This window comes from Bufo bufo, chromosome 3, assembly GCF_905171765.1.
Source record: "Bufo bufo chromosome 3, aBufBuf1.1, whole genome shotgun sequence".
Taxonomy (NCBI): domain Eukaryota; kingdom Metazoa; phylum Chordata; class Amphibia; order Anura; family Bufonidae; genus Bufo; species Bufo bufo.
In genome coordinates this window covers 433,251,108-433,278,369 of record NC_053391.1, presented here as the reverse complement: position 1 = coordinate 433,278,369, position 27,262 = coordinate 433,251,108, and the positions used below count along the sequence as shown (strand labels likewise).

The window sequence follows — 27,262 nt, the reverse complement described above, 5'->3', positions numbered from 1 at the left end:
AATGGTGTCGCACTGCAACTGCAAAATCCATGTCGCAGTGTAGTTGTTCCCTTTTTGTCACGCGACTTATTGTGCCGTGAAGCCCTAGCCTTAGACTGTCTAGTTTATGCCACCTATTAAAGAGGTTGTGCCATGAAAAATATTCTACATTTTTCAAAGCAGCACCACAGAGTTATTTAAAGAGGATCTTTCACCGGATTTTATTAATGGAGATAAGTACCTGTACATGCGGGGTACCCTGATGCTGCCACCCTGTCTGTTCTGTTAAAATAGCAATCCTATGCTGCGCTGTACCCCCGGTATTTTCCCCGCTCAAGAGGAACAGGGAGGACACGCAGCCTTTCTCTGTGGTGCTGTCCAATCGCAGTGCCACAGTGCGCGTCCACAGCGGAGGGAGCACAAGGACGGCCCCGGAGACGCCGACAACAGCGACTCCATTATCCCCCGGAAAGGACAAATATTCCGGGACAGCAGAAGGGCAGTGATCCCGCAGTGACGGCGGATACAGGCAGCAACAAGGGACATTTCTCTTCAAACCCAGCGCTGCTTCAGTTTTATCTAGTCACAAAATAAGTTTACAAAAGAAGAACTATGAGATGAATGATGAACCCGGACAAAACATCCTGGGGAAGGGATCTCAGTTCTGTCAGCTGCAGCACAGGGATTATACAGTGACGTCACAGCGCAGGGATTATACACAGTGACGTCACAGCGCAGGGATTATACACACAGTGACGTCACAGTACACTGATAATAAACAATGTGAAGAGATGGTGCACAGTGACGTCACAGTACACTGATAATAAACAACGTGAAGAGATGCAGCACACAGTGACGTCACAGTACACTGATAAACACTGAAGAGATGCTGCACACAGTGACGTCACAGTACACTGATGATAAACAATGTGAAGAGATGCTGCACACAGTGACGTCACAGTACACTGATAATAAACAACGTGAAGAGATGCTGCACACAGTGACGTCACAGTACACTGATAAACAATGTGAAGAGATGGTGCACACAGTGACATCACAGTACACTGATGATAAACAATGTGAAGAGATGCTGCACACAGTGACGTCACAGTACACTGATGATAAACAATGTGAAGAGATGCTGCACACAGTGACGTCACAGTACACTGATGATAAACAATGTGAAGAGATGCTGCACACAGTGACGTCACAGTACACTGATAAACAATGTGAAGAGATGGTGCACACAGTGACATCACAGTACACTGATGATAAACAATGAAGAGATGCTGCACACAGTGACGTCACAGTACACTGATAATAAACACTGAAGAGATGCGGCACAGTGACGTCACAGTACACTGAAGAGATGCGGCACAGTGACGTCACAGTACACTGATAATAAACACTGAAGAGATGCGGCACAGTGACGTCACAGTACACTGATGATAAACACTGAAGAGATGCTGCACACAGTGACGTCACAGTACACGGATAATAAACAATGTGAAGAGATGTGGCACACAGTGACGTCACAGTACACTGATGATAAACACTGAAGAGATGCTGCACAGTGACGTCACAGTACACTGATGATAAACACTGAAGAGATGCTGCACAGTGACGTCACAGTACACTGATGATAAACACTGAAGAGATGCTGCACAGTGACGTCACAGTACACTGAAGAGATGCGGCACACAGTGACGTCACAGTACACTGAAGAGATGCGGCACAGTGACGTCACAGTACACTGAAGAGATGCGGCACAGTGACGTCACAGTACACTGATGATAAACACTGAGGAGATGCTGCACACAGTGACGTCACAGTACACTGAAGAGATGCGGCACACAGTGACGTCACAGTACACGGATAATAAACAATGTGAAGAGATGTGGCACACAGTGACGTCACAGTACACTGATGATAAACACTGAAGAGATGCGGCACAGTGACGTCACAGTACACTGAAGAGATGCGGCACAGTGACGTCACAGTACACTGATGATAAACACTGAAGAGATGCTGCACAGTGACGTCACAGTACACTGAAGAGATGCGGCACACAGTGACGTCACAGTACACTGATAATAAACAATGCCCATGTTGTTTGGTTCTAGAATTCTTAAATTAACATATAAAGAGGTGTTTTTTTTTGTCGCTGAAAATAAGGCTTTATAAGGTAAAAAAAAAAAAAAAAAAACGCCTCCTAACTTTTTTAGCTGGCTCCTAGATTCCAAGGAAATTTGTTAAGCCCTGCCTTAGGCTAATGATTCTAATTGTGAATCTACTGAAGTATTGATGCTAAAGGAAGCAGGTAAAAGTGATTTTTATTAAAGCCTCCGGGTAATTGAGATTTGAATCTATATATCCATTCAGATTCTTTTTTGTAATATGTGTTTATCCCAATCACCACATCTCAGTGATGGACGAACTGCCTCAATCGCAAAAAACGTAAGGGCTCAAGGACCACATGCATGTATCTTATGCACGTGTCTCGCCACGGGGGTATCTTTTTTTCTTGTCAATGTAATTCATATGTTCTAGGATACTCCTACGTAGTTCTCTAATGGTTTTTCCAATGTAATCCAGTGGACACGTGCATTTACAGAGGTATAGTGCTCCTTTTCTTTTGCAATTTAGGAAGTCCCGTATAGAGTATGTCCGATTAGTTACTGCCGATATGTACATTTTGGAGGGATGTATATAGCTACAGGTCTTACAGCCTCCACATCTGAAAATACCAAGTGGGCGCCTCTCCGGCTAGGTGCCTACAACTGGGGGTCTAGACTCTAGAGCAGGGATCAGCAACCTTCGGCACTCCAGCTGTTGGGAAACTACAACTCCCAGCATGCTCCATTTATTTCTATGCGAGTTCTTAGAAGAGCAGAGCAAGTATGCATGCTGGGAGTCGTAGTTTCACAACAGCTGCAGTGCCGGAGGTTGCCTACCCCTGCTCTAGAGCAATGGCTATCACACAAGTTCCTTCCTCGAATATATGTCACACTTCCATAAGAAGAATGGGCCAATACTCAGATAGTATATCACAAACTGCTCGATTATGATTATCGAAGGTTCCAATAATCCTGGTAACACCCTCGGAGCCCACTCTACTTCTGAGGACCAACAATTGATCTCTATCCTGACGTTCAGCAGAATGGAAAGCTGAGTGGAGGACACTGGGGGGATATCCTCTCGCCTTGAATCGGCCAAAAAGTCCCCTGGCCTCTGCGTAAAAGTCAGCCTGTTTCTGTGCACCGCAGATATTGACCTCTAGATATACTACAGCGGAGAGAGGAGGGATGAAAACTTTGTCAGTGGAGGAGGTTGTTGGTGGCCGTTGGTTTACGATATATTGATGTGGACAGTTTACCGTCAGTGTTAGTGACCCTAACGTCAAGAAAAGGGTGGCGTATCTGGGTTGATTTCAGATGTAAAGGTGAGGCTGAGTGCTGTTACAAACTTGGTAAATTCCTCACAAGTGCCTGTCCAGACTAAAAACACAACATCAATATACCTGGCCCAAAAGGCTATTTTGGGATTCCACCACATCTCCTCTGCTGGAAACACTGTGGTATCCTCCCACCAGCCCAGGAGGAGATTAGCATGTCCACTTCTACCCCTGAGCTGATGGTAGAAGCAGGCAACAAAGAGAAAAAAAATTGTGAGTAAGGACAAACCTGATAAGTGTAGGCACAAACTCATTTTGGCTTATGGAGGCTGATGGAGGATTTTGGGTCATAGGGGAAGCCGGCTGGATAGAGTGGCCTGTTGTAGAGAAATAGTCTTCCTTTACTGGCTGGATTCATTTTTCCAGCGCATTATACACTGCTCGTTTCCATGGTTACGTCCACCCTGCTCGCACACTATAGGAAAAAGTGCTGGTCTCTCTGGTGGCTGAGACCGTAGGAGTGCACACAGGCTGGTATTTTTTTCTATAGTGTGGAAGCACGGCCAGGGTGCAGGGTGGTCATAACCATGGAAATGGGCAGTACATAATGTGATGGAAAAGTTTATCAAGCCAGCAAAGGAAGCAATATGGACAATCACAAGGCATTAGTAAGTGCCTTGTATTAACTCCCTCTACGTAATAAATGCTTTTCTGTAGTAAGGTTGTAGTGAGTATCGAATTATCGATACCCAATCGATACTTTTGTACCGGTATTCATTTGATACCGGGATTTGACTGCGCAGCCTAGTATCAAAGAACATGGCGTGTGCTGCTCTCAGTGCGCTCCATGTTCTCCTGAGAAGCAAAGGGGAGAAGGACTCCCTCCCCCCTGTGCCGCTGCCACCAATAAGGGAGAGAGAGGGGCGGAGGAGGGGAGGGACTGTGGCCACTGCACCACCAATGAACATAAGTAACTTATTAATACAAATACAGACTAGTTTATGCGGCACCTGATGGGTTAACTGCCGCGGATCGCAGCGCCCTGTCAGAGGTTGGGTGTCGGCCATCTGTTTCAATGAGTTACTTATCTTCATTGGTGGCGCAGTATGGGTGTCCGTCCTTCCCCCTCAGTACTAAAAACTTTGATGGCGCCCCTCCCAACCCCCCCAGTATTATAATCATTGGTGGCAGTGGCCACAGGGTCCCCTCCCCTCCTCCTCATTGGTGGCGGTGGCAGCTTCTGATCGGAGCCCCAGCAGTGTAATCCTGGGGCTCCGATTGGTTACCATGGCAGCCAGGATGCTACTGAAGCCCTGACTGCCATGGTAGTGTCCCTACTACTGTGTGTACTATGCACATGGAGAGTGAGAAATCCTATTCCTATTCACCCTAAAAGAGCTCTATTAGGGTGAATAGGACAAGGGATGAAAGGTCCCAGGTTCTAGACCCTAAGGGGGCTAATAGTTATTAAAGAAAAAGTACATTTGAAAAAAAAAACAAAAAAAAAAAACACAAACCAAAATATTATTATCTTTAAAATCACCCCCTTTCCCAATTTTACATATAAAATAAACACTAAACATATTACATATCACCACGACCAAAAAAGTGTGAACTATTGAAATATATAAAAAGAAAAATCTCCTATGCAGTGAACGCAGTTACAGGAAAAGAAAAAACCTTGTCACCTTGTCCCCCCCCCCCAAAAATAGGATCGGACTGTTTGATTATGGGCCGGACGTTCCATAAAATGCGGAATGCACGCTGCTTTTTTGGCGTTTTATTTTTTTTGTGTATCGCAATACTTTATGGTATCGAAATCGAATCAACATTTTGGTATCGCAACAACCCTATTCTGTAGTGACAAAACCCCTTTAAACATCTATAGATGAGTTTTATAGGTCTCTGCTGACTCCTACAGAAAGACAAAGTTTTGCATTCAATTTTCAAGCTGACGAGCTGAAATGAAAAATAAAAACAGCCCAAAATTCTAAAAATATATTGCTTTCTATTAATTGATTTTTAAGAATATCCCTTTCTGATGGAAGTGTTAAATGTTGCGAAGGGGAATATAATCTTTGTAAAAGACAGCCCCGCTTCACAAATACAGTCGGTCACCTGATGGATGTCGCTTTTCTGATGGATGTATTAAATGTTGTGAAGGGAAAAAAATCTTTGTAAAATGCAGCCCCGCTTCAGACACAGTCCCTATTACAAGGGGTAGAGGGCTGCGATTCACAAAGGTCTATTCTTCTCATATCTGCCAGGTCTTCCTTCTGCAGAAGAGAGTGGGCTGGTGGGAGGCATGCAGTAAAGTTTTTTTCTACAGGTCTTAACACTTATGAAAGTCTTCCATCTGCAGGCTGGGTTTACATGTTTGGGTTTTCTGATGCAGTTTTTGAAGCTAAAACAACAGGAGAATACATACAAACGACAGATACTATCTCTGCTCTATTTTGTAATCCAATCCTGGTTTTGGTTACAAAAACTGCACCAGACAACCTGAACCTAAAAAAAAAAAACACACTGCACACGCTACATGAGATGCATTCAATTCAAAGGATATAAAAAAATGGACTAATATATTTTAGTACAAGAACCCCTATGAAACTAAAGCTACAGTAGCAACACACCCTTCCAGCCATTGTTTTAGTAGGCAGCAAACCCAGGAAGTGCTTTCATTAATTTTATTTGGAACATAAACTAGTCTCAGAAGGCTTCCCCATACTATGCACTGCTTTCAGTAACATGTGTCCTTACTTAACGGGGTTCTCCGGGAATTAAGAAAATGAAAATACTTAAATATTACTTTATTATAAATATATAAAAATAATATTCTCAAAATACCTTTCACTATTTATAACGGCTCGTTTTGTCTGGGGAGCAATAATCAGGGGAAACAAAATGGCCGCTGTCCCATTAGTTCACACAAAACCTGACCTGATTACACATGAGGACAAGTTACTTTACAACACTGAGGTAAAGAGCTGTCTCATCCTCTACTCCTACTTGTCAGGGATTATGATACTGAATACAGATGATAAGAACTTTAGCTGGATATCTGGGGAATTTAGTTCATGAGGAGACATGAAGTACAGAGAGGACGGACAGGACAGACTGTGGTAATGGAGACTGCATACAAGAGCTGCTGCTCATTAGTCACATCCCCACCCTCCTCTCATGGCTCCTCATCATCTCCATTCCCAGAGATTCACCTGTATTCAGGATCATGATTCCTGACAAGCAGAGCAGAGAGGAGGATGAGGCAGCACTATGGCTCATTGTGTTGAAGTAACTTTTCCTCCTGTGCGATTAGGACAGGTTTTGTGTGTACTGATAGGACGGCGTCCATATCATTTCTCCTAATGATTGCTCCCTAGCCAAAACAAGCCATTCTAAGTAATGAAAGGTATTTGTGAATATATTTATTATAAAATAATATTTAAGAATTTTCATTTTTTTTTATTCCTGGAGAACCCTTTAACTGCAAATACCTGAAACTTAAAGGGGATGTGTCACTTCTGCAAACGGCATTTATCATGTAGAGAATAGTGTTGAGCGTGAATATTCGAATTTTAATCGCGAATATCGGCACTTCGAGAATTTGAGAATATTTAGAATATAGTGCTATAGTCATTGGCCCACAAGCAAGAAGCAGGGAGGAATCATGTGTTCAGATGGAAAAAAATTACAAATATTCATCATTACGAATATATAGCACTATATTGAATATAGTGCTATATATTCATTTTTTAGAATATTAGGCATTTTTTCCATCTGAACACATGATTCCTCCCTTCTTCTTGCTTGTGGGCCAATGACTCATTGACCCACAAGCAAATTAAGCAGGGAGGAATCATGTGTTCAGATGGAAAAAAATTACGAATATTCGTCATTACGAATATATAGCACTATATTGAATATAGTGTTATATATTCATTTTTTTGAATATTCTGCATTTTTTCCATGGTCATTTTTTTGTGGTCCACAAATCACGGATCTGCAAAAGACAGATACCAGCCATGTGCATGCTGCATCACGGTGCAGACCAATTTACTTCAATAGGTCCGTGGTCAGCATGTTGCGGCAAAGTAGAGGATTTGGGGGATGAGCAGAGTGGTTAGCACTGGTGCCTTGCAGCGCTGGGGTCCTTAGGTTCGATTCCGACCAAGGACAACGCATGGAGTCTGTATGTTTCCCCGTGTTTGCGTGGGTACTCTGGTTTCCTCCCATACTGATAGGGAACTTAGATTGTGAGCCCGATTGGGGACAGTTGGATGCTAATGTCTGTAAAGCGCTGCGGAATATAGTGGCGCTATATAAGTGCATAAAAGAAATAAATAAAATCTCTGCAGATGAGGTGCTGGCTTATTTATTATCCGAGTCACGTCTCAAGGCCTATTTAAAGAGTCGAATATTGACTTATAGGATAGCTGCCCTACATCTGGTGGCAAAGTATAGGAGATGTCCTATCACTTGTGGTGTGGTGTGGTGGCATGGATGCGGAAGCAGGCTGAAGGGCCTCCGTGTGCTTCTGCATTCGAGTGGTCACTCCTCAGTGTATAGAACATGTATTACTTCGCCACAACATGTGGACCATGAACCCATTGAGGTCAATTGGTCTGCACCGTGATGTGGTGTGCACATGGCCGGTGTGTTTTGCGTTCTTACAATGGAATCCTATGGTGACAGATTCCACTGTGCGTATGCCACGTGTATACATTAAACGTGGGATAAAAATGCCTTAACCATTTTAGACTGGACATTTTAGAACGTCCTGTATGAAGAATCCTTACATAATTCAGGCAAGCATGCACATCCCTACTTGGACTAAAGCAAGTGAGAGAAGCACATCTCATCCATACAAGAAAATCTCTTTCCAAGCCATGGGTGTTATATAACATTTTAACTCCCGTCTAATAAACTCTTGTTAGAAGACTTTGTTAGAAGGCTTTATCATCAGTTTTAGAAGCCCATTCAGAGGTGACAACTATCACTTCCATTTTTACAAAAAAAAGTGACAACTGGAAGTGCCTAGTTACATAAATCAAACTTTCACTATCTCATCACACTTCTGATTTACTCATAGATCAGTATTGTGGAAAGCCTTTTTTTATCCTCTTCTGACATGTCTGTTTTAGTAACTACCATATTTTTCACTTTAGAAAACACATTGGATTTTAAAACGGACCTTGGTTTTAGAGGAGGGAAAAAAATAAAAAAAATTATGAAATATATATATATATATATATATATATTTCATCAGATATCAGATCAGATCTCCAGATGGCGCTGCCGCTCTGCACATCCAGATGCTCTTTCTGCATTCGATGCTCCCTGGTCTTCTCTGGGCCCGCGCTGCACTGTGCCCTGACGTCGCATAGTGCCAGGTCATAATGACCGAATGCTGTATGCAGTCAGGACTATGCAGTGCAGCACCCAAAGAAGACCAGGGAGCGGTGAGTACAGCCTGCACTAGCAGCGCTACATTCACAACTCCCTGCGCCTACAGCATACCATAATGGAAGCACTCATTAGTATTCGCTTTATAAGACGCACTGCCATTTCCTTACACTTTTGGGGGCAAAAAGTGGTCTTCTAAAGTGAAAACTATAGTACTATAGTACTTACATTTACCATGAAATAATTCTGGAACATATTTTCCTATAACTATTTCTTGTGCAGTTTCTCTATTATTCCTACAGACGCTTATGGATAAATTTACAACTGAGTGTTACCATTTGGGAGCGTTTCCCTACACAGACTGACATGGACAGCACTGACTGAACAGTATCAGACAATGCAAGGACACACCACCAACTAGTAACACCCAGTTTGAATTACATTAATAAACTTATTAGGCTACTCTCACACTAGCGTTTTGTCTTTCCGTTTCAGAGATCCGTTCAGGGCTCTCACAAGCGGTCCAAAACTGATCAGTTTTGCCCTAATGCATTCTGAATAGAAAAGGATCCGCTCAGAATTCATCAGTTTGCCTCCGTTCAGTCACCATTCCACTCTGGAGGCGGACACCAAAACGCTGCTTACAGCATTTTTCTGTCCGCCATGTGGTGCGGAGCAAGACGGATCCGTCCTGGCACACAATGTAAGTCAATGGGGACGGATCTGTATTCTCTCACACAATAGAAAATGGATCCGTCCCCCATTGACTTTCAATGGTGTTCATGACGGATCAGTCATGGCTATAGAAGACATAATACAACCGGATCCGTTCATGACGGATGCATGCGGTTGTATTATTGTAATGGAACCGTTTTTTCAGATCCATGACGGATGCGCAAAAAACGCTAATGTGAAAGCAGCCTTAGGCTACTTTCACACTAGCGTTCGGGGCTCCGCTTGTGAGCTCCGTTTGAAGGCTCTCACAAGCGGCCCCGAACGGATCCGTCCAGTCCTAATGCATTCTCAGTGGACGCGGATCCGCTCAGAATGCATCAGTCTGGCTCCGTTTGTCCTCCACTCAGCAGGCGGACCCCTGAACGCAGCTTGCAGCGTTCGGCTGTCCGCCTGGCCGTGCGGAGGCAAACGGATCCGTCCAGACTTACAATGTAAGTCAATGGGGACGGATCCGTTTGAAGTTGACACAGTATGGCTCCATTTTCAAACAGATCCGTCCCCCATTGACTTTCAATGTAAAGTCAAAACGGATCCGTTTGCATTATCATGAACAAAAAAATAATAATATTTTTTTATTTTTTTTGTTCATGGTAATGCAAACGGATCCGTTCTGAACGGATCTAAGCGTTTGCATTATAGGAGCGGATCCGTCTGTGCAGATACCAGACGGACCCGCTCTGAACGCTAGTGTGAAAGTAGCCTTAGTAGCAATAACAGAAGAATGGAAGAACATGGAGTTATAAGAAAATACACTTCAGAATCATTATTGCATGGAATTCAATTATTTATGAAAGTCAGGAGAGGTAGCGAGTCCTCTTTAAGGCTACATGCACACGACCATATGTGTTTTGCGGTCCGCAAATTGCGGATCCACAAAAAAACCCAACAATGCCATTCGTATGCCATCCGTTTTTTTTGCAGATCCATTGTAACAATACCCAATACCTAAAACGGACAAGAATGGGACATGTTCTATATATATATTTTTTGCAGGGCTACAGAACGGACATACTGATGCGGACAGCGGTGTGCTGTCCGCATTTTTTGTGGACCCATTGAAATGAATGCGTCCGCATCCTATCCGCAAACAAAACAGAACGGACACGGAAACAAAGTTCGTGTGCATGTAGCCTTAGGCTTCATTCACACGTCCGTAATAATGGGTCCGCATCCGTATACGGAACCATTCATTTCAATGGGTCCACAAAAAAAAAACAAAAAAAAAACTGAAAGTACTCCGTATGCCTTCCATTTCCGTTTTTCCGTCCTGTTCAAAGATAGAACATGTCCTATTCGGGTCCATTCACACGTCCGTAGTGTATTGCGGATATTCAAATTGTAGATCCGCAATACACGCGGCCGGCACCCCCCGGCAATTGCGGACAAGAATAGGACATGTTCTATTTTTTTGCGGAGCCACGGCCCGGAAGTTTGGGTCCGAATTCCGGAAGATCGGGATCGCGCTCCGGAAATGCGGATGTCGAGAGCACATAGTGTGCTCTCCGCATCTCTCCCGGCCCTATAAAGAATGAATGGGTCCACACCCGTTTCCGATATTGCGGAACGGATGCAGACCCATTTTCGGACGTGTGAATGGACCCTTATTGTCCGCATAACGGACAAGGATAGTACTGTTCTATTAGGGGCCAGCTGTTCCGTTCTGCAAAAAACGGAATGCACACGGACGTCATCTGTATTTTTTTGCGGAGCGCAAAATACTGAAAAAGCCATACGGTCGTGTGCAAGAGGCTTAAGGGTATGGCCACACATTGCAGATTCCACTGCAGACTTGGACTTGCCATGGATTTTACCCTACACATTGCAAAGGGTGAAATCTGTTGTGGACATTTGCAGCATAAATGAATTTATGGCAAATTTACACTGCAGACTGTTTTGCAGCATGTGCTTGAGAAATCTTAAAATCTCATCCACTTGGCTGGTACTGCAAATGACAGCATTATGGCCAAGTGAATGCAGCCTAAAGAGGTTAATCGCATCCGAGACAACCACTTTCAGAATTCAGCCATGAGGCCGTTTTCATAAGACAACCTCTCTGAAGACCATTTATCTAGTATTGCGATACTCGATACCACGCAAAAAAAATAAAAATGCCAAAAAAATCCACGTGCATTACGCATTTTATGGAACGTCTGGCCCATAATCGAACAGTCCTATCCTATTTTTGGGGGGGACAAGGTGAAACAAAAAAAAAAAATGTGAATCGCGTAGTTTTTCTTTTTTTTTCTTTTACGGCGTTCACCGCATAGTAGATATTTTTTTATATTTTAATCCCAGGCTAGAACCTGGGATCTTTTAATCCCTTGTCTATTCACCCCAATAGAGCGCCTGAGGGGTTAACTGCCGCTGATCTACTGCCGGCACCCGCCTCCTGTACTAAAGGTTAATTATCATTTGTGGTCGCAGTGGCCACAGCCCCTCCCCTCCTCCTCCCCTCTGCGCTCTTATTGGAGGCAGCGGCAGCAGCAGCACAGGGGGAGGGAGAGACTGCTTCCTTCTTCCCTGTGCTGCTGAAAGCGGTGCGATCCATGTTCTCTGATACTGGGCGGTGCAGTAGCACAGCCTAGTATTGATAAAAAAGACAAATCCCGGTAGCTAAAAGAATCGATTGGGTATCGGAAGTTCAATACCCGAAACAACCCTACATTTATCCATTACAATTATATAATATACTAAAGGTAATCAGATTCAAAAAGCCTTCTTAATGGTTGACCAAGACTCTGTTTACACTAACATAATCTGTCTTTAAAGGGTGCGGAGGCACGGAATGGAACCCCAGAAAGCACTCCGTAGTGCTTCCATAGTGTTACGTTTCGTGCTTCTGTTCCGCATCTCCGGATTTGCGGAACCATTGAGGTGAATGGGTCCGCATCCGTGATGCGGAATTTACATGGAACGGTGCCCGTGTATTGCAGATCCGCAAATGCTAACAAAGCTAGAAGCAGCCCTGTACCTCACATGGATCCAGAGATCTCTCCACTCATTGCTCCAATCGCTGTGCTAGATTTATTTCAAGCTGGTAGCTGAGGAAACATATCCTTTCTCAGGGGGCATGCCCTGTATCTGTCAAAGCTTCTAGCAGTAGATATGGCTGATGGCAGTCAATGGATGGAACCGACCATGTGTGTCCACCTCAGCGAGGTGGACAGAGAAATAAAGAAAAGTACAAATGGCGCTATACAGATACATTTTATTGAATAACTCAGTGGCTATAATACATTTGCTTTGAAAAAGTAGTATATTGTGTGTGGGACAAGCCATTTAATTAGCTTTATATTGGGGATGAAATAGGGCAGCATGTAATGACTGCAGAAAAGAACAGAACATGCCCATGATTTTGTACAGGGATAATTGGCATGTGGGAAAAGCAAGGTGACAACTGCACCAGAGAGCATGTTATCCGTAAGGATTATAAACCCTACAGGACGGGGTACATTCATACTTATGTATGGAAGTGCTAGAAAGAAACACTCAGCCTCGAAAGGTTCATGTGTGGTAAATCCTTCATGGTATGTTCACATATGGCATGAACACAGTGGATCTGCCCCAGGGGACTTACATGCGGCAGATTTGCAGTGCTGTACAGTACCAGCAAAAATGGATAGGATTTTAAGAAAGGTGGCCGTCCCCTTAAATTTTGAAACACGTGTCCATAAACATGAGAGCAAAAAGTTGGCTTTCAAGGAGAAAGGCCTCATGCACACGAACGTATTTTCTTTCAGTGTCTGTTCAGTGTTTTTTTTTTTTTGCGGACCATATGCGGAACCATTCATTTCAATGGGTCCGCAAAAAAAACAACAAAAAAAAACCTGAAGTTACTCCGTGTGTATTCCGTTTCCGCAAAAGAATAGAACATGTCCTATTATTGTCCGCATTACGGACAAGGATAGTACAGTTCTATTAGGGGCCAGCTGTTCCGTAAAATACGGAATGCACGCGGACGTCATCCGTATTTTTTGCGGACTGCAAAATACATACGGTCGTGTGCATGAGGTCTACACCACTCGCCTTCCCTTTTGAAACCTTACATATAAACAGCACTAATAGGTTAAACATAGTAAACACGGCATCATATGATGGTAATATGATCAGTGTATGGTTCCTTATCTTGTACCTGATGTTCAAAGGTTAGTAACGTACGTACGCACTGGTCTAGGCCTGGACTGCACAGACTACATACAAGACTGCAGCACAGCTGAACCAAGGTGTTGCCCAAGAAAAAAAGCCTTTGTATAGCCCCGGTTTGATATGTGCATTATGCCAGGGCACATTTCGGCCAACAGCTATTGATGCTGTATGAGCATCTTAGTATGTGTTTGGCAATTACCTAATAGTCATGTTTTTTCACTAGTATTGACCTGGACTTTATAATCCTACTATCCTTGATGACAGATTTATTAATGTGTGTTCACCAAAATCTGTCCAAAAAAGTGCACCAAGCGGCACAATTTGGCACGTCAAGGGTTTCTATGCTATTTTCTGTAATTTGCACCATTTTGTGCCAAAATTCCACCATAATTCAGGCATAACAATCTGCTTCAAAGTAAGCCAACTACTAGTTGATATATAGTCGGAGAAAAGTGTCTATCCCTGCACCAGATCTATCATCCAGCCTGAGCCCCTGGTGCAGGTCTAGACAACCTTAGTAAATCTGGGCCATTGACTCCCTGTTGAGCTTGTGGTGGCTTATGTTTAACCACAGCAGCTGTAGGGACAGAGAGAACAAACAAGGAGACAGGGGGTGTGGCTCAGACTACCACCGACTCACTGTAGATAAACTGCAGTTACAGATTCAGATTTGTGGTGCCGGACCAGCACGGTATTTTATCAGTTATGGTAGGTGAAGGCCTACCATAAAAAATAAAAAAACACACCAAATTACTAAAAGTTTAAATCGCCCCCCTTTTCAAAATATATAATCAAAAATATATATAAACAATAAAAAAAGAAACATATTACATATCGCCACAACCAAAAAAGAGTGAACTATTAAAAAATATCTCCTATGTGGTGAACGCCGTAACAGAAAAACAAAAACAAAAAAGAAACACGCAATTTGCCATTTTTTAGTCACCTTGGCCCGACAAAAATTTGGATCGGACTGTTCTATTATGGTCCAGACGTTCTATAAAATGCGGAATGCACGCAGCTTTTTTGGCGTTTTATTTTTTCCGCGTGGTATCAAGTATCGCAACACTTTTATGGAATCGAAATCGAATAAAAATTTTGGTATAGTGACAACCCTAGGTAAGACATGCCTTTTTAAAAAATTTTTTATTAAATGGTAATTATATGTATTTTAAATTTGGCTCCTAAATTGTTCAGGTTAGGAGCCAATGGCTCCTTGATATTTTTTTCAGTCTGGAGTGCTGATTCATCTGAAGTCTTTCGAGATGGAAAGGAGAGGAGTCGGCTGCTGGAGAAAGGCAGAGGCATATCCATCAAGTTTTCCATCTCACTCCAGTGTTAGGATTCACAATTACACTGCTCAATACCGCTACATGACACAGTTTGAGAAGCACTACTGTAATATATGCTACAAATACTCTACCACCACAATAAAAAGAAACTTTCAATGGATCCACATTATTACCAAACCTATAAAGGGCTCATGCATACAGCCGTTGCCCGACCGTGTTCGTATTGCCGCCCACGAACAGCGGGTCCGCAATATGTGGGCAATGGTCGTGTGCACATTGTATCATCGATGCGGACCCAGTTACTTGAATGGGTCCGCAATCCAGAAGGATTCTTTTTTGCGGTGCGGATGGATCACGGACCCATTCAAGTTGAATGGGTCTGCATCCGTCTGCGGCAGCGAAACGGACGTTGCCCGTGTATCGGAACAGCCGGCACACGTTTGTGTGCATGAGCCCTAAGGGATGATGTCCATATAGAGGTCTCTTGAACAAATCTCATCCACACAAAAACTGACCCTTTTTAAAAGCATGTTGTGTTCCTTCTGAGTAAGAAGACTTGTACTGATAGTGATCCGTAGTGAGCACAAACTAGTACCATACGCACATGAAGCCTAGTGTAACAATCTGTGAGGCTCTCCTCCTGCTTTTAGAGGGGAGCCGTATAATTAGAAATGAGTCAGACTAATAAATCTACATTTGCACAGTTGGGTGAAACTGACCCCACCATTTAAAATGTCTAGAATAAATCATGCAAGAACAGCAAATAACAATGGCCCCTACCAGAGTCACCTCGCTCTCGAATACCATCCAGCAACTGCAGGAGACTACGAAGAACCCAAAATACCAAGAAGCGCACATTTACACCTCCTCAAAATAACAGCAATTCATCAAAGCCTGTCAGTCTATCTCTAATGGAAGCAAGTCACAAGTCACTACCATGTGCAATGATCCCTGGCTTCCAAGCATTTTGAAGCCGGCAGGATCTGTCTGAACGGCAAGTAACCCTTCAGAGAAAGACCACCAAGCAGCCCACCTGAATGAAGACTGAGAAGCGGCCTGCGAAAAGGTTCAGTACGGCCTAATGCACAGGGCCGTTGCTCGGCCGTCCCGTGCATTGGAGACCGCAATCTGTCCACACCGCAAAAAAATAGTACAAGTTCTATTATTTTGCGGTGCGGAGGCACGGAGAGGAACTGCACAGAAGCACTCCTTCCGGATTGCGGACCCATTCAAGAGTTTGCGGGCCGCAATACATGCCACAGCCGGTAACGGTCGTGTGCACGAGGCCTAAATCTGTTCTTTCGGAGCTCAGTAGTGAAGTGGGTCATCTCATCAATGACTGATAGCATTCCCTGAAATGTGGGATAAAAGGATGGCACCGCCCACATGACTCCTAGGCTCAGAAACAGCAAAGATGGATAAGGCTACTTTCACACTTGCGTTTAACTTTTCCAGTACTGAGATCAGTCATAGGATCTCAATATCAGAGAAAAACGCTTCTGTTTTGTCCCCATTCACTGTCAATGGGGACGGAACTGAACAGAACGGAATGCTCCAAAATGCATTCCGTTCTGTTCTCATACCGGAGAGCAAACCGTTTTCTTGCCGTTATGGGATGCGGAGCAGAACGGATTTGGCATGACCCACAATGTAAGTCAATGGGGACGGATCCGTTTTCTCAAACACAATAGAAAACGGATCCGTCCTCCATTGACTTTCAATGGTGTTCATACAGGATTCATCATTGCTATGCCAAAGATAATACAACCGGATCCGTACAGAATGGATGCAGACGGTTGTATTATCAGTAACGGAAGCGTTTTTGCTGAACCCTGTCGGATCCAGCAAAAACACTACTGTGAAAGTAGCCTAAATTACAAGTTTTACTGAATCATTTCACACAGAAACATATATCAATCTGCTCAGCTCCTCCTGCTCTATAACATGCCGCCTGCAGCTCAGACATCATGTTCAACACAATTGGTTCCCTTTAACAACCTGTAGAAACAGCCCCATTCAGGTGTAGGGTACAGCCAGACTTGGTGGTGTTCTCCATAGTGAAATTTTAGGCGGATAATTTGCAGCTCTTACAGTACAAGAATATTGCATGATCCACAAAAATGCAGCAGGTTTTCAATCTACGACATGTCAAAGGCTGAAAGCAGTAGAAGACCCGCTCTGATCCTGGAAGTGAAGCCACCACAGAAACCAGCCCGATTCGCTGTGGATTTTCTGCAGCAGGCCAGCTACATGTGCTCTTCCAGAACAGATTTTCAGCAGCAGAAATATCTGCAACATGTATAATAAAAGATGAAGTTAAAGGGCTTCTGTCACCCCCCTAAAGTCATATTATTATTTTTTTGGCTCCTTAAAATCCTTATGCTGCGATGTATCAATATATAGGGCTATTACTCATTTTCGTTCAGTAGTTTTTTCAAAAAATTTACTTTTATAATATGTAAATTACCTCTCTACCAGCAGGTAGGGCGGCTACTTGCTGGTAGCAGCTGCATCCTGCTTTCATAATGACGCCCCCTCCTCATGTTGATTGACAGGGCCAGCGAACGCGCTCGTCCTCTGGCTGGCCCTGTCTGCGTTTTAAATCTCGCGCCTTCGCCGTACCGGTCTTCAGTCGGCGCAGGCGCACTGATAGCAGGTCGCTCCTTCCTCAGTGCGCCGGGTGTAGATGTGACGTCATCGGCGCAGGCGCATTGAGGAAGGAGCGGCCGAGTGAGCGTCCTCCTCTCAGTGCGCCTGCGCCGACTGAAGACTGGTACGGCGAAGGCGCGAGATTTAAAACGCAGACAGGGCCAGCCAGAGGACGAGCGCGTTCGCTGGCCCTGTCAATCAACATGAGGAGGGGGCGTCATTATGAAAGGAGGATGCGGCTGCTACCAGCAAGTAGCCGCCCTACCTGCTGGTAGAGAGGTAATTTACATATTATAAAAGTCAATTTTTTTTAAAAACTACTGAACGAAAATGAGTAATAGCCCTATATATTGATAAATCTATAGGCATTGTATGCGGAGTCTGAGGCATTGTATGCGGAGTCTGGTTTCAACTTACGATGGGTCAGAAAAGACAATTGTATGTTGAGAATATTGTATCCTGAGGGATCACTGTACTTACCTGTAAATCCTACCAGAACAAGTGTAGGCGATGACCATTTATGAGGCGTCACATTCATTTTCATTGAGAAGGTGTTTACTTAATGAATATGTATTCAGGAGTGCACACCCAGCGCTCCACTAGGTAGGTACACGTGAGGTCTGGTAAGGGAAAGTCGTATGTCAGGAGCCAGGAAGCCCATGTGGTTTTAAATCTGCTCCTTCCACCTACATTTTCAAGTTGTTGTCCACTGATTTATAGTGACACCACCAAAAATAGCATAGAAACCAGGTTCTTAAAAATAAAAAATAAAAATAAATAAAAAAGACCAGTAAGCAAACTATATGGTAAGGCAGAAAATCTGGCAATGGTAAAATACTGGCTGTAAGTGTAATATGTCCCCTGACATGCCTAAGGTGGCATGGAGTGAAATAATGAGGGCCACTCACGTTCTCCTGAGCGGGTATCTGCCCAGCAGCACTCAAATGCCCACTCCCGAGGCTGCAGAATGACAGCCAATAAAACATGGCTGTCTTCAGAATCTAATAAAGTCTAGGGGGCTATTCACATGGCAGTTTTTTTTAATTAGTGGGACCATTTAGACAGAGCTGCACCTTTCTAACATCCATTAAAAACAAGTAGATTGTGTAAAAAAAAAAAAAAAAAAAAAAAGGGCCTTTGTGACATCACAAGACTGGGAGCACCAGGTCCTGCAGCCTCCAGTGCGGAGCATGTGTTCCCAGGATTGCTTGTGGCAATGTTTTCTTTTCTTTTTTTAGCATGATTTTTCTGCAACACATACCCCATAGAAGTGAATGGGGCTGCGTGAAAACCGCAAGCATCCGCAATCAAGCGACTTTCACGCATGGTTTCTAGGTGACAATCGGGATGGGGACCCGATCTTTATTATTTTCCCTTATAACAGCCCGGCGGCCTTTCGCCGTGCACTGCCGTGCTGCGCCGGAGCTCCGCCCCCGTCCCCATTATAGTCAATGGGGACGGAGCGGCGGTCCGGCGAAATAGCGGAAGGACGGATCCGACAGGGTGAACAGCCTGTCGGATCCGTCCTGCCGCAAGCGTGAAAGTACCCTTAGTCTGTGTCTGAATTATACCCTAGTGGCTCTGAATTTATAGTTAGAAAAAAGGAACTCGTTGTAGCTCCATTCAACAGAAAGAAAATGAGGAAGAATTGCATTGTTTTGGTAATCCGTTATGGAATTATGATGTAAGGCAGAAGGTATTTGCATGAGAAGATGCTGTACACACAGAAAAATCTGATTAATACTGCCAACATACGACCAGGCCTCAGTGCTGCCACTGTACACACAGAGAAATCTGATTAATAGTGCCAACTAGGGCTGCAGTAAACGATTATTTTAGAAACCTAGCATTCTATCAATTATTTATGATTAATCGAGTAATCTAATAAGAAAAAAATGAATTAATAGACTTTTCCTTTATAAAAACTCCCCCTGCCATCAGTCCCCCACACCCTTTGTTCCCCCCTGTGCGATCAGCCCAAGTGCCATCAGCTCCACTCCCCCACCCCAGTGCCATCAGCTCCACTCCCCCTTGTGCCATTGTCTCTCCCCCCTTCACTATCGATGAGGGCACTGTGGCTGGCACTATTGAGGAGGTTACTGTGGGGGCACTGTTCCTGGTGGCCTTTTGACTGGAACTATTCATGGTGATTCTCTGGTCTGGGATCTTGGTTGGCACACGCCCCCTGCAAGCTGGAGCTGCAGCTACCACATAGAGCTTCTGTCCCAGCACCCAGAGCTGTGCCTGTCCATGCAGCCTGCCCTCCTCCTGACACCCGGAGTGCACAGTGTCATTGGTTGATATAACGCTGTGCACTCCGGGTGCCCGGCTTTAGTCACGCCCCCACCCCCTTGATGTCACTAACTCACCTTACCAGCAGGGGCGCTGCATCGTTCTGCGCTGCTCTATGCCTGACGTCACACAGCGCGTCAGGTCACGGCGTGTGTACGTCAGGAGGTCAGTGCAGGACCATGGACGTGCCGTGGAGTGTCTGGAGGCCCCCTGCTGGAAAGTGAGTATTGCGGGCCAGCGGGAGACCATGGAGTAATAGCAAGCTCTTCGCTCCCGCTCCGTGGTAACGTGACACAAACAAATCCTTGATGCAAAAAATTTGCATCAAGGATTTTTATGTGTTAAATTACTCGATTTAAACGAATACTCGTTGCCGCCCTACTGCCAACGTACAACCAGGCCTCAGTGCTGCCACTGTACTATACTGTACACACAGAGAAATCTGATTAATACTGACAACGTACGACCAGGCCTCAGTGATGCCACTGTACTATACTGTACACACAGAAATCTGATTAATACTGCTAATGTACAACCAGGCCTCAGTGCTGCCACTGTACTATACTGTACACACAGAGAAATCTGATCAATACTGCCAACATACGACCAGGCCTCAGTGCTGCCACTGTACTATACTGTACACACAGAAATCTGATTAATACTGCTAATGTACAACCAGGCCTCAGAGCTGCCACTGTACTATACTGTACACCCAGAGAAATCTGATTAATACTGACAACGTACGACCAGGCCTCAGTGCTGCCACTGTACTATACTGTACACACAGAGAAATCTGATCAATACTGCCAACATACGACCAGGCCTCAGTGCTGCCACTGTACTATACTGTACACACAGAAATCTGATTAATACTGCTAATGTACAACCAGGCCTCAGTGCCGCCACTGTACTATACTGTACACACAGAGAAATCTGATTAATACTGACAACGTACGACCAGGCCTCAGTGCTGCCACTGTACTATACTGTACACACAGAGAAATCTGATTAATACTGCTAATGTACAACCAGGCCTCAGTGCCGCCACTGTACTATACTGTACACACAGAGAAATCTGATTAATACTGACAACGTACGACCAGGCCTCAGTGCTGCCACTGTACTATACTGTACACACAGAGATCTGATTAATACTGACAACGTACGACCAGGCCTCAGTGCTGCCACTGTACTATACTGTACACACAGAAATCTGATTAATACTGCTAATGTACAACCAGGCTTCAGTGCTGCCAATTTCCTTTCCACAACACTGTCTGCATCATGTCTGACAGCCAGGAGGTCCTAAAACAGAGGTGTCAAAATCGAATTTCTAGGTCCATTAGCTACATGGCCTTGGGGATCTGTCCGAGCTGGTATGTATCCGTGAGCATAGTAGCCACACGCCTGTCCCCAAATGTTACACAGCAAGCGAGCGCGAAGAAAATAAATCAGGATGATTAACAGAGCACATCAAGAGCAATAAAGGGCGGTATACCTGTATTAGCAGCAATACTGCTCCCATGCACTGGTGGCCGTATATAGGACTGCTATGCAGTAAGACGGATAAGTCCATATGGTTTACATATGGACTTATCAGATTCGTCCTGTAAAGTGCATACATAAGTAATATACATGTATGCATCCACATATACATGTCTGATATAAGACTGTGCATCCACATATACATGTTTAATATACATACACACACGTGTGACCACATATACATGTGATGTGTGTGCGTCCACATGTGTGTGATATACAGGTGCGAATCTACATATACATGAGCGATATACACACACGTGGCTACATATACATGTCTGATATAAGACTGTGCATCCACATTTAATATACACACGTGTGTCCACATATACATGTGTGATATATGTATGTGCGTCCACATATGTGTGAGTGATATACAGGTGTGCATCTACGGTACATATACATGAGCGATATACACAGACTTGCCTACACATACATATCTGATATAAGACTGTGCATCCACATATACATGTTTAATATACACACACGTGTGACCACATACATGTGTGTGCATCCACATGTGTGTGATATACAGGTGTGCATCTACATATACATGGGCGATATGCACAGTGACCACATATACATGTCTGATATAAGACTGTGAAAAATATATAACCAGAAAGCTCAGCGGCTCAACCTCTCACCGTATGAGATAAGGTGCTCACCTACAAGTCCCACCCTAAGGACCAAAGTGAAACGTGGATGTCAAAAAGCAATGGGGGGCACACTCAAAAGGGTTCACTTGAAAAAGCAACGATAGACACTTTATTTAACCTAAAAATATACATAAAATATAGGCTGAATACAAATATATGACCTATATATATATATATATATATATATATATATATATATATATATATATATATATATATATATATAGGATTGAGTCCCGTGTATCAGTACACCCGTCCCAGGGTGATTCCTGTAGCAAGTATGTTGGCTGAGACCCTTACTAATCGATAGAAAGGTGGTGCATATGTGCCGGCTATATATCACTCAATGTGCCACATATTTGTATTCAGCCTATATTTTATGTATATTTTTAGGTTAAATAAAGTGTCTATCGTTGCTTTTTCAAGTGAGCCCTTTGAGTGTGCCCCTTCATTGCTTTTTGATATAAGACTGTGCATCCACATATTCAGAAATGTGGAGAAGTCTGTAACTTTTGGGTTCTTCCCTACAGTTGGTACAACCAGTGGCTGCCCACCCCTGACTGATCCTCTCTATGAACCCTGCCCGGCCAGGCTCCCACGTCACTGACAGGCTGTGCAGCAGCTGACTGACACAACACTCATCCTACCTGCAAAACAGCTGTGCTCATTCATCTCCCATGTCCACTTCCAGGTGGCTGGGGGTGCCCCGGAGCTGGCACTGCTCCATGCCAGGGAGGCGGCTGCACACCAGCCTATCCTTTGGGCTGCTTCCCCGGCTTAAGCTACTTTAGGCCCAGCTAAGCGGGCCGTGACGTCACCAGGCCGGAGCAGGGGCTGCCAGTGCACTGCCGAGATAAGGACCCGCAGCGCTGAGCCCCGCTCACTTCCTGGATCCGGTCCCGTGGTGCCTGACGCAGACGAGAGGCGGCTGGCTGTGGGACGTGAGCGACAATCCCGCCCGTTCTCGCGGGAACTTCCGCTGCGCCCTGACGGGTTACTGCTGGAGGCACTCGCCCATCCTGTAGGCTTGCTGTCCGCCTCTCCCCCACAGCTCAGCCTGCTCTGCAGTCAGAGGGAAGGGATGGTTCACAGTCTGCTGCACTATTTACCTTCTAGGAAATGGGACGCCAAACATTTTTACCAGATAGATTTTTTTAATTCTATTTTCTAAACATGATTATGGGGGCGGCCATCTTGCCTGAGCTGTTGTTAACAGCATAAAAAAAAAAAGCTTTACGGCAGCCCCATGGTCCATAGACACAATGGACAGGAGAGGACTTCATGGACTTCAGGAGAGCTTTCTAGGCATAGTCTGTCACCTGCGCAGAGGAGGAAATAAGCTGGGACAATGTTGACCACTCTCTCCTCAGCACCAGACCTAGCCCTCTTCTGGATCGCCTCGTACCTCAGAGAACCTTCAGCGTTCCCCATTCATACGTCCCCACCTCCTCGTCGCGTCCCCTCTTTGTTGGTGTTCCTCAAGGCTATGTCCTGGGTCACCTACTTTTCTCCATTTATACATTGGGCCTGAGACCGCTCATAGAGTCCCATGGCTTCTAATACCACCTCTATGCTGACGGCACTCGAATCTACAGAAACTCTTTGGCCAAGATGTCACTTCCCTGCTATCTAGAATCGCAGTATATCTATTAATTCTTCTCCTCCCGATTCCTAAAACTCAACATGGAGAAAACTGAATTCATGGTCTTTCCCACACATCACTCAGTCCCCTTACCTAACCAGTCCATTACAGTTAATAGCACAACACTTTCTCAGTCTCGCAGGTAGGGATCGACCGATTATCGGTTTGGCCGATATTATCGGCCGATATTGAGGATTTTGAACGTTATCGGTATCGGCATCTATTTTGCCGATATACCGATAACGTTTTGGGAACACAGAACGCGCTGCTGACAGCGCTCTCTGTGTTCCCTCCGCAGCACAGGGGAGAAGGAAGCAGTGTCTCCTCCCCCTGTGATGCTGCTGCCGCCAATGAGGGGATAGAACATAAGAGGAGGGGAGGGGCTGTGGCCGCTGCGCCACCAATGAAGATAAGCCTTTCATTCATTCATATACAGGAGGCGGGAGCTGGCTGCAGAATCACATAGCCGGCTCCCGACCTCTATGAGCGATAGCTGCGGTCCGCGGTAGTTAACTCCTCAGGTGCCGCGGATCGCAGCTACCGCTGATAGAGGTCGGGAGCCGGCTATGTGATTCTGCAGCCAGCTCCCGCCTCCTGTATATGAATGATCGATAGACTTATCTTCATTGGTGGCGCAGTGCGCCCCCCACCCCCATCCCGGCCAATAGTAAAAACATTGGTGGCGCAGTGCGCCCCCCCCCCCCCCCAGTATTAATCATTGGTGGCAGTGGCCACAGGATCCCCTGCTCCTCCGATCGGAGCCCCAGCTGTGTAAGCCTGGGGCTCCGATCGGTTACCATGGCAGCCAGGACGCTATTGAAGCCCTGGCTGCCATGTTCAGCTCCATGCTGCTGTGTGCACTATGCACAGAGCAGCAGGGACAGTGTGAGATCCTATTCACCCTGATAGAGATCTATCAGGGTGAATAGGACAAAGGTTCTAGTCCCTAAGGGGGTTAAAAGTTAGTAAAAAAAAACACACAAAAATATTAAGTATAAATGAAAAAGATTTATAAAAAAAAAATACACATTAACAATAAACATATTAATTTTCAGCAGATTTGTGTAGGAATTTATTTTTTTTCTCAAAAATGAAAATTCCCAGAATATCGGTATAAATTATCGGCTATCGGCCTGAAAGTTCACAAATTATCGGTATCGGTATCGGCCCTAAAAAATCAATATCGGTCGATCCCTACTCGCAGGTCTAATGCCTGGGGATATCATTTGATCCTGCCCTGTTCTTTAAGCCAGTGGTCCCAAACAACCAGGCTGTGGCAGTGTACCGGGTCCTGGATGGTTTGCTGCCGGGCAGTGGGTACACAGAGGAGAAGACATCAGGAGGGCATGAGCCCACTCATGCGCAGACTATGCTCTCATCTGCGGCCACACAGCGAGAAGGAGGGAGAGCATTCCTTCCCACTGTGACGTCAGCCAGTGCAGCCACTGCCACCACTGAGATGGCTGAGGAAGGGAGAGTCAAAGAGGGCTCTTAGATTGTCAGCCACTGCCTCACCAATGAAAATATAGATGATGGACCAGGGGAGTGTCATTGAGGGTGGAAGACCGGTACGCAGGGAGGGGGACAATAACATGGGAGCCCAGAAGTTCCTCTTCCTGTGAAGTGCACAGTGCCTGGAGAGGGTGAAAGAGAGTGGTCAGTAAGACATCAGCAGAGTCCAGTGACTACCAGTCCCTTCCCTAATTTACATCATCCCTCGGTTTTATGTAACAATTGAAGCTCCCACTAGGGGCAATGCTCTGTGTTGGATCTGGTAATTTCTAATTATATAATTTGATATAATTTGTAGATAGCGGCTCACCCCACTCACCTAGTGGACCTAGGTGCTCATGTTCCAGGACTGCCCCACAAGTAAGTAAGACCGCAGAGTGCACCTGTCTTTGTAAAATTTATTGTTATTTTGTTTTATTGCTTATCACATGTCTATTGTGGTCCGCTGCGGGCATCCTCCATTGTATGCATTTTTGCTGGGGATTGCCATTAGCAGCGGACCACAAGTGCAGGATCTGCCCCCCCCCCCCTTCCCCCCGGTATAGATGCACCACTGCATATGGGGTTGAGCACTTCCTACTTTTCATCTCCACGCCAATTTGTAGTTTATATACATAATTAAAAATACCCTAAGGATAATATGAAGGGTATATACAAAATAAACATAAAAAGCATATATCATATATGCATGTAAATATATAGGACGTATTCAGGCTAGCTGTATTCCAACAGGCAACTCCCAGTTGGGGCTGTGTGTGTGGGAGTAGAGACAGCAGGCTAGGTCTGTTTGGATGTTGCAGACATCAATATACATAAAGGAAGTATAAATTTAGTAAATTAAGAGTTTTAAAATACAGGATGCAAAATACTAAGGTCGTGGATCGTCAGTCCTGGGAACCCTTGGGATCATAGGGTATTAAAACATAAATGCATGTATTCTAGGTGGTAGGTATGGGTGACACCAAATCTGGACTGGGTTGGTGTATGTTGTCCCAATGATCCTCCTTTATATGGGAGTCATATCATTCCACTTTTCTGTATAATATAAAAAACTGAATAAAATATATCAGGTTGTAAGATGCCAAGGGCACTGAAGGATTAGTTGATCAGTCAGACCTACTGTAACCCAATATGACCTGATCTGTATCTGTTTTAACAGTTTTGCATAATCCGCGAATTAGTGTCACTCTGTATAGTATGCGTTTATGTAGGTGCTCTTCCTTAGCTGACAAAGTTGTGGCTTATAAAGATAATGTCAACAGTAGTACTTTAATGGTTAGTTGGTACGGTTTTACTGTGTCTACAGCTTCTGTTTCAGCAGATATCGGCCAGCTTGGTGGAGCTCTGCTCGCTGTATAGCCGAGGACTTGTCTCGCGGTCTGCGAGTTTCTTCCAAGAGGCAGTTCACGTGTTGTCCGGAGTGTCACGTGGCGTCCCACTTGACGAGTTTGTATGCCGGGTTTCAAATTTTTCAGCACGCTAGTGCTGGTCTGTAGACACTTGGTTATAGTAACTACATTACATATAGGAGTTCCTCAGGATCCCCTACAATATACCCTCCATCTGCATCCCTCCACTCATAATAGCCTCCCCTGTGTCACTGCATTCTACAATGTCTGCCGTCATTGTCCATCTCCCCCACAATATACCCTCCATATCCGTCCCTCCACTCATAATGGCCTTCCCTGTGTCTCTGCATTCTACAATGTCTGCCGTCATTGTCCATCTCCCCCACAATATACCCTCCATATACGTCCCTCCACTCATAATGGCCTTCCCTGTGTCTCTGCATTCTACAATGTCTGCCGTCATTGTCCATCTCCCCACAATATACCCTCCATCTGCATCCCTCCACTCATAATGGCCTCCCCTGTGTCACTGCATTCTACAATGTCTGTCGTCATTGTCCCTCTCCCCACAATATACCCTCCATCTGCATCCCTCCACTCATAATGGCCTCCCCAATGTCTCCCGTCATTGTCCATCTCCCCCACTATATACCCTCCATCTGCGTCCCTCC

General features: G+C 44.8%; 1 protein-coding gene across 2 annotated transcripts in view; it reads right to left on the bottom strand.

Annotated features, from left to right (window-relative positions):
• TAB3 (TGF-beta activated kinase 1 (MAP3K7) binding protein 3) overlaps positions 1 to 22,984 on the bottom strand; it is a 64,785-nt gene extending 41,801 nt beyond the window's left edge. For both annotated transcript variants that reach the window (XM_040424997.1, XM_040424998.1), the window contains exon 1: positions 22,736 to 22,984. The gene's annotated coding sequence lies outside the window, so the exon portion shown is untranslated. The remainder of the gene's footprint in view (positions 1 to 22,735) is intronic.
• Positions 22,985 to 27,262: the final 4,278 nt, after the last annotated feature.